This window comes from Meleagris gallopavo, chromosome Z (assembly GCF_905368555.1).
Source record: "Meleagris gallopavo chromosome Z, MGAL_WU_HG_1.1, whole genome shotgun sequence".
Classification (NCBI taxonomy): Eukaryota; Metazoa; Chordata; class Aves; order Galliformes; family Phasianidae; genus Meleagris; species Meleagris gallopavo.
Window position 1 is genome coordinate 53,490,795 of NC_139435.1, and position 9,166 is coordinate 53,499,960.

At 42.3% G+C, this 9,166-nt stretch overlaps 1 long non-coding RNA gene across 1 annotated transcript; it reads left to right on the forward strand.

Moving 5' to 3' along the window:
- Positions 1 to 168: 168 nt before the first annotated feature.
- Positions 169 to 1,659, forward strand: LOC146542289 (uncharacterized). Its single transcript, XR_014880463.1, has 3 exons — positions 169 to 308; positions 746 to 966; positions 1,069 to 1,659. It is a non-coding gene; the product is annotated as an uncharacterized LOC146542289 (long non-coding RNA).
- Positions 1,660 to 9,166: the final 7,507 nt, after the last annotated feature.

The following is a 9,166-nucleotide window of genomic DNA, read 5'->3' on the forward strand; positions in this document are numbered from 1 at the left end:
CGCTCGGTTTCTTTCTTTCTTGAGTGCAGACATGAAAACCAGTTATTGTCTAGAGCAGCATATTGCTTTCCACAGCTGATGGGCGGAAAGCATGTCGGTATCGTTCTGTCTCCCGCTGAGTGCTGACGTGTTCCTGTGCAGCAGCAGAGGGTTTCCTGGCAGGGTGTTCTGCCCACAAGCTGTGGAAGTGCCTATCGTTTCTGCTCCTTGCAGTACTGCTTCGTGCCACGGAGAGGCACCAGCCTCGTTACCAGCAGGTGGGATCAACGAGAGCCAAACGAACCGGCAACGACCGCAACAAAAATTGGGTGAGGTGAAAGAAAATGTGGGCCAGCGGCACGTGCGTGGTGGCAGTGTTTACACCGCAGACATGCGTGCTGCTGTGCCTGCCCTTCACGTAAATAAACGCAGCTGCTCTGAAGTGCCAGCACACCTACTCATCTTTTCATGCAGCGCCTCTGGCAGCAGCGCCTGAATTACTCAGGTCCTCACGTACAACTTCTGCTGGGGGTTCTGCTTCAGTGTGACAAGATGCCATTAGTTTATAAGCTAGTTACACTTTGTGTATTAGTAAAACATTGGTTTAGTGGTTTTTTTTTTTTTTTTTGTATTGTTTTGCTTTTTATTATTTTAAATTAGGAGGTCTCCCCTCATTTCTTGTGGGGAGATGATAAAAGGAATATTGTGTTTATAAGAAATTTTAAAATGGGCTGATAAGTATTCTGCTGTGTTCATAAAATCATAGAATGGCTTGGGTTGGAAGAGACTCCTAAGATCATCAAGTTCCAACCCTCCTGCCACTGGAAGGGCTGCCAGCCTCTAGATCTACTACTAGATCAGGTTGCCCAGGGCCTCATCGAACCCGGCTTGAACACCTCCAGGAGCAGAGCATCCACAACCTCTCCGGGCAGACTGTTTCAGCACCTCATCTCTCTCTCTGTAAAGAACTTCCCTCTGACTTCCAATGTAAGCCTTCCCTCCTGGAGCTTAAAACCATTCCCCCTTGTCGTATCACTGTCTACCCTTGTAAAAAGTTGATTCCCCTCCTTTTTATAATCCCCTTTTAAGTACTGGGAGGCCACAGTGAGATCTCCTCGAAGCCTTCTCCTCTCTAGGCTAAACAAGCTCAGCATCCTCTTTGCAGGGGAGGTGCTCCAGCCCTCTGATCATCTTCATGGCCCTCCTCTGCACCCTCTCCAAGAGCTTCCTTCTACTGGAGGCCCCAGACCTGGACTCCAGATGGAGCCTCACTAGGGCAGAGAAGAGAGGGAGAGTCACCTCCCTGTTCCTGCTGGCCACCCCTCTTCTGATGGAGCCCAGGGTACCATTGGGCTTCTGTGTTGCATGAGTGTAAATCTCAACATAAAGATAATAATAACAATAATTATTACTATTATAATAATTAAACAACAACAACAAAAAGCAGCAGTCCTGCTTCCACATGTGCCAAAGTTCTTTTTTTTTTTTTTTTTTTTTTGCAGGAGTATGTTGTTGTTTTTTTTTTTCTCCAGTACAATAATAATAAATTAATACAAATGCTTTCTGAATTTTCTTCAGACAACATTCTAGCTATTTACGAAGTTGCCACATTTTTACTTCCAAAACAGCTGTGAAAGTTTGAGGTGTCACATGCTTGTCTGCTGTTCTTGACAGCTGCCTTACTGCATGTCATAGCTGATCCTGGACAGTCAGTTGTTATTAGTACATTCCAATCAAAGCTAAAACCACTATGTAACACTAGGCAGTAGCAGAATGAAGTGGTAAAGAAAACTGTTTTCAAAGTGAATCCAAATCCACATCTTTAGTCTTTGCAGAGCATGAGATTAGTTACTTGTTACTCCGTAAACAAAAGCCATGGAGAATTTGAACTAGAGTATTCATACCCAATTAATAATGTTGCATTCATTTCCTCTGGCAATTGAAGTGGTATAATTTTTGAAGAGGTCTGTGTTCCTAGCTTGGAAGCATGACCTGGTTTCCTGCTGCTGAAGTTAATGCTAAATATGGAATATGCTTATTTAGTGTTGTATTTCTTAATGTCTGGGATTCTACAGACACTGACTTGGAATTGAAAGAGGGTACCTTAGGAAAAGAGGAGAACTTATTTAATCATTAGTTTGAAAACTCGTTTACTTGCACCCCACATTCCAAAACCAGGCAAATAGAAATGTTCATATTCTGTGGGTTGCTATATTTAGTTTATTCACTTTTCTTAGATTTTTCAAACTCAAATCTATTAAGCAAAATCAATCCAGGATGAAATCTGGGTCTTTGCTACATACAAAAATGGACACTTCATTGTCTGCTGTCACTCTGCCTTGCTCATAATCTGTGGTCATTTGCCCACAATGCTATCTTTCATAGAGTCATAGAATCATAAAATGGCCTGGGTTGAAAAGAACCACAGTGATCATCTAGTTGCAACCCCCCTGCTATGTGCAGGATTGCCAACCACCAGACCAGGCTGCCCAGAGCCACATCCAGCCTGGCCTTGAATGCCTCCAGGGATGGGGCATCCACAACCTCCTTGGGCAACCTGTTCCAGTGCATCACCACCCTCTGTATGAAAAACTTCCTCCTAATATCTAACCTAAACCTTCCCTGTCTCAGTTTAAAACCATCCCCCCTTGTCCTATCACTATCCACCCTTGTAAACAGTCATTCCCCTAAGAGGATCTTTGTCCTCTTCCAGTTCAGTTCCCCATTTGCTCCATAGTTCTCTGCCTCACTTGTATTTCCCTCAGCTTACTCAACAGTTTCTTATCCCCCTCAGGCTTCTTACTTTGATTTTCTAGTACATTTTTGTCTCCTTCCTCTCTCTGTTGCACCCTATTTCTTTCATTATGATTCTTCACAGCTATATCCCAACCTTCCTTATTTTCTTGTTTGATCCATGCCACTCTTGGCATTTAGTCGTAGTTTAGAACAGGTCTCAGTCTCCCATTTCTCTCAGAACTTCATTCACAATCTGTTCATCTGTGAGGTGGTCTTGTCTGCTGCTCTTGTCTGTTGTTACTTCTCTCTTCTGCAAGCTTTTAATGAATGCATGAATGCTCAGGCCATACCTTCTCTGTGGACCTTCCACCTTCCTCCAGCAGGTCACTTTCTCCTGTCTCTCTTAAGTTTTTGTTTGTTTGTTCAATGTTTGCTAAAGTGCTTTGATAAAAATACCTCCAAGAAGAAAGCTCAGGAAGTTAACACAGGCATTTATCCCGTAACATAACATCACTTTATTTTCCTTGAGTGCTGGTTGATGCAAATCTGGACTGCAAAGTGGAGGTACAAAAGTGTTTATTATCTGAGTAACAGAGTTACTCAGAGCCTGAGTGCTCAGGTTTTTCATCCCTGATTAGGTCTCAGCACTGGACTAAGCGTCTGCATAGTCCATTATGTGCTTTAATGGAGCTGTGCTTATAGAACAGAATTGATTTCTAGAGTGAGCTTGAACTCATACTCCAACCCCAGACGTATCACTGGATGTTTTTTTCACAGGACTTAAACAGGTTGCAACACCGTTCACGGAACTACAGGGTGGCTAGAGTTGGAAGGGAGCTCAGGAGTACATCTGGACCAACCACTGCTCAAGGTCCACTTAGAGCAGGGTAAGGGAAAGCTCTTGTGCTTTCAGAAGGGTGTCCTTAAAGATCTGTCAGTGCAATTCCTATATCCCTAAGAACAGCTTCCCAGGTGATCCCATCCAATAATTCCTTAAACAGTTTAAAGTTTGCTCTCTGGAAGTGCAGGGTCCTGCCTCTGCTCTTTGCCAGGCCCTTATTTCTCAAGGCCATGAACTCAACCTGCGTATGGTCTAGCAGCCCAATCTCAACCTCTTTAATGTTCTCCTCCACATTGGTGAGCACCAGGTCCAGTAACACTTCACCTCTTGTTGCTCTGTCTGATGCCTGGACCAGGAAGTTATCCTGGAGCCTCTTAGATTGCTTGCAAACATATTGCTTTCCCAGCAGATATCCAGGAGTTGAAACCCCTCATCAGGATGAGAGCCTGTGAGCATTCTTGTAGCTAAAACAAGAAGGCCTTATCAACGGGCTCCCCTTGGTCAGGCATCCTGCAGTAGGCTCCAATCACCAAATGTTCTCTATTGGTTTGATCCCTGTTTTTAACCCAAAGTTCCTAACTTAATCTTAGCTGTTTTTCAGAGGGAGCTCTTTGCTGTCTATCTACCTCTTGACATAGAGGGCACTTGGCTACCCCTACTGCCCAGCCTATCCTTTATAAAAAGCTTGTTGATTTCATCATTATTGTATGATTCATTTCACCATATTTCTGTGACAGCAATTAGGTCATAGTTATCAAACTGCACCATAGCTTCCATTTCATACTGGTTATTTCCCACACTATGTACTTCCCAGGTATTTCTGCTGGGCTATTGGCTGTGTTACCTTCTCTGGGGAGGTTTTCCCCTTTGTTTCCTAAAGCGACAGGGTTCTCTGGCTCTTCTCTGTCACTCAGAGAATTTACTTTCCCATCAAATCTAGTTTAAAGCCCGGCTATATACATAGTATTTTCTGTGTTGGATGCATCAGTAGGGCAAAAGCCCAGACCTTTAAAGTTGACTGGATATCACATGGCTTTAGATGTTCGGTACTTTCCGAAATCTGGCCTTCAAGAAGCAAAGGATTTGGGATTACTTTGTCTCAGATATCATGCTGTTTGTTTAATGGAATGTGTTTATGTGCAATGTAGCATAGGTTATAAAAACACTGGTTTGGCTCATGTCTTATAAGCTTCAGTATTTCCCAGGCAAAAAAAAAAAACAAATGAGATTTCCATGTGAAATCCAATCAACATGTAGTAATTTCAGAAAGCATATTTTTTATATTTGCACTTAATGTGTTAATTTTGCCTTTCTGATTTTTTTTTTTTTTTTTTTTTTTTTTTTGCTCCTTTGCTTAGTCATTCCACTCAATATTTTGTTTACTGCTAGATTTGCTAAATACTGATTTACATGTTGTAATGCATGACATGCTCAGCAAACAAGATCACAAGATACGGAGGAGCAGTGCTGGCAAGATAAAAGATGTCTCCTGCCCTATCAAATATCCTAGATGTAATACCTTCCCTGAAACATTGTACAAATACAGCTGAGTCCAAAATTGAACTTGAGATGACAGCTTTAAAACAGTCATTTTTATTCCTCCATTTGTTTTCATAAAATGTTGCCCTAAAACATTCCGCTTAGGGCTGCAGGACTGAAGAGTCTGCTTTGCAGAAGAAATGAGAGGCATGCTACCTAAGGTGGAGTGTAGAACAAGTATCTTCCTTAAATTTCCCCCTTTCTCTCCCAGCAACAAATAATCTATCTTTAGCAGAGGAAGGAATTGTCTCTCAGAAACCACCATTCTGAATTTCTGCCTGAAATGGGTGCAGAAAAAAAGTAAACAACAACAAAGTATACTTCAGTATTTTCCAGTATTCTTTTGGCTAAGAAAAGGCAAACAACATTCACCAGAGTTTTAGGGACAGCAAGTTCAGGCCCATCTCTTGCTGGAAGTGTTGCAATGTTCCCTTCCCTCTCTCCTAATCTCTGCAACTGATAGGCAGCACTTTTGTTATGTGGGAAAATGAGATACCTCCTTCCAACTTGAAATACAAAGTATACTTGAAATTTGTGATACAGTTAGCAGAAGCAGTAGTGTAGTTGCATATGTCCTAAGCATCAGCTTACTCCAGTGCTGTAGCATTGTCACTGTCCTATGCAACCATCATGGTTCGTAAGGCCAGGGCTGGAGTATTTCATCCACTTCTAGGCTCCCTAGAGAGAGAAGTAGCTACTGGAGCATGTCCATTTGAGTGCCAAGAGATGATTAAGGAACTGGGTCATATTCTCTAGAAGAGGCTGAGACTTGGAACTGTTCAGCCTGGAGATGAAATGTCTGAGGTGTGTGAAATGTTCATCAGTGTGTGAAAATGTGTATTGGGAGACAGTGATGTAGAAGGATCTAGACTCCTCATTGTTGACTGCTGACAGGATGGTAGGCAATGGGCATGAATTAAAAACTTGAAACATATCTGAGCACAAGAAAATATTTTCTTACTGTGGGGGTGGGTAAGCACGGAAATAGATTTCCTATAGAGGTTACAGACCCAGTCTGGAGATTCAGAGTCCGACTGGCACAAGCTCTTGTGGGTAACCTGCTCTTGGTGGTGTGGCTTGAGCAACAGTGCTGAACCAGACAATCTCAGGAGGCCCCTGGCAATCTAAACAATTCTGTGATTCTGTGATTGCCTAAACTCTACAATAAGGTTGCTTTTATCTTAGAAACCAATTTTCTCTATTCTTGAAGGACAGTTTCCTCAGCAATTTCAATTATAGCAAAGATAATGCTGGAAAGCAAGGGAACATGGCCAGCTTCTGCAGAGGTGGCTTCTATTTGCAGTTGTGTGTGCATGCCTGAAAATGCATTGCCCATTATTCAATAATTTTTGAGTGCAGCCTCAGTCTAGTTGAACAGATGAGGTTGTATCAGAAGCTGTCTAGTGCCATAGCTACCACCTGACTAACAATCCGTGGACCATACTTCAACTACTAGATTCTGGGAAGGATTAGTTAAGGAGAAAGAAAAGCAACGTTCAACAGGAAACAGACTTTCCATTGTGTGCCTTCATTGTATATTCTCCGTGCTCCCTTTTCTGCTCTGTAACGCAGGCCAGTTTGGAACACTCTAAGTTGTCAAGAGCAGCAAGGGGTTACCCAAAGTGTGCTTTGTCTGACAATACAGACAGCTTTTTTTGTTAACTGGCTTGAACCCATTAGACAATGGTGTGTTTCCCCCTCCCACACCCTCAATCCTGTCCTCACCACCCTCATCCCCAGCCTGGCTCACCCTCCACAGATCCCTTACAGTGTTTGGGTTCATGAAGTACAAATTAGCATAATCAGATTAGCTTCATGGGGTTGTAGAGCTGAAAAGGAAGAAAAAGAAAAAGTGGTTCACAAAGAGAAACCCTAAGGAGGGCAGAAGGGGGTGATATTGCTGTTGTGCTGTGGTGCTGAAAACTTGCACCTGCATAGCAAGCAGATCCTCTTCTCACTAAGGACTCTTAGATGGTATTAAAGCATAGGAATTAATTGGGGGGAGGAGAAAGAGGAGGAGGAGGAGGAGGAGGAGGAGGAAAAGGAGGAGGAGGAGGAGGAAAAGAGAGGAGAGGAGAGGAGAGGAGAGGAGAGGAGAGGAGAGGAGAGGAGAGGAGAGGAGAGGAGAGGGAGAGGAGAGGAGAGGAGAGGAGAGGAGAGGAGAGGAGAGGAGAGGAGAGGAGAGGAGAGGAGAGGAGAGGAGAGGAGAGGAGAGGAGAGGAGAGGAGAGGAGAGGAGAGGAGAGGAGAGGATTCTGTAAATTGATTTATCTGTATTGGGAATGAAGGTTTGCTGACAGTAAAAAATATTGATTCTATTAATCATGGAGAGGTGATCGGTTTGGTAATCTGCACTATCAAGAAAAGAGCTTTAGAATCTCTGCAAGAGACTGATAAGAGACATTGTAGCAAAAAAAGTCTACTGAGTGGGGCTGGTGGGGTGTGGTGGGGGTTTTTATTGTTATTTTTTTTGTTGTTGTTTTTCTTGTAGTGAGCTTGCATTGCTAAAATTGGTAAATAACCTGCTTGATTGCCTTAATGCCTGCCCTATTTAGCACCTTTCTGCTCTTGCTGTGAAAAGAACCTTCCTACAGAACTGAAGTCACAATTCCACAGTCACAGGTTTTGAAAGCAGATAGAGACTATGCATTTTTATATACACAGAAAGCAATATGAATAGGTACCTGACTTAGTAAAAATCTTCACGTGCCTTCCAGAGCTGCTTCTGCACTGCCAGCTCTTCCATGTGGATTCACATTCATCTTTCTGAGATATCTTAAGAGCACACATGGTCAGAAATTACAAGGTAAACCTTAAAAGCTCCCTACCCAGAAAGCACCCCAAAAAGCACTCATGACAACCCTGAAATGTTTTAAGTTGAGCCCTCAAGATCAAGAGTTTTATTGTGAACCAGTACTTCAGAGGCAGGATAAAAGCAAACATAAATATCAGAGGAAGTCAAGCTTACAGGCAGTATTTATGACAAGTCCATGGCTGATGCAAACCTGTAGATTTCAAGAAGAAATACTATTTCTGCTTCTATTTACCTTAACAGCACACGGTTGAGAACTGTTCAAAGTGTTTAAATGATGTAGTGAGAAGAAGTAAAGAAAAGGGTTTTTTTAATCATTTTACCATCATTTTCACTTATTTACCTTTAGAAGTAGGCAATCAATATGTCAAGCATATTGTTAACAAAAACATAAAATGTATTAAGATATTAAAAATATAGTTAATACTTTTATGTATTGTTTCAGCAGCCTGTGCTGCTGGAAAACACTCTGGAAATGTTTGAAATTAATAGGAGACTCTGCACTAGGGCTTTCTGAATTACCTGACAATTTGATTTATTTACTAAGTGTAGCAGAAATGAGTTGATAGTGTTCTGTTTTCTGCAGGTGACATATATATAAGTAACACAGAGGAAGTTTATGCACCCACAAGACAAGTGTGCCAGACATGTAGGACTCATTATACATGCTTTCTCTCACTTTCAAAAGTATTTCCTTTTCATTTTTGTTATTTCTCTTTTCCTTTTATCTGAAAGAAGAATTAGATATTGAAGACAAAATTTGCACATGACCAGAAGTGAACTTTAGCGAATGTCTAATAGATGATGAGAGGAATATATATACAAATGTTTTCTAATCTGCTCACCAGTTCAAAAGAGATTGGTAACATTTGTCTGCTAACACTGCCTGTAATGAGTTTTTCTCCTCATGCCCATATCTAGGTGTTGGGGAACACCCGTTTGCATTGTGTCTATGCAGAACCATGTCCTTTGAGACTAGAATATCCTCTGCCAAATGCTTTGGCTGGGCATGTTCACCACACAGCAGCTGGCAGCTCTTCTGTGCCTGGAAACACAGGGAAAAGAGGAGCCAGAAAGGGCAGCTCCCTTCAGCACCAAGTTATTTCTGCTGTCTTTGCAGCAAAGAGAACATTTCCAACCTAAAGCAGTGCCAGTGCTGAATGCTTTTGGCAAATGCAGCCTGCCAGGCTCACTTGCTCTGGTGCGCCAGCAGCCATCCTCACATTTGGCAATGGGCTTTTCCCATTCAGAGCGACAGAG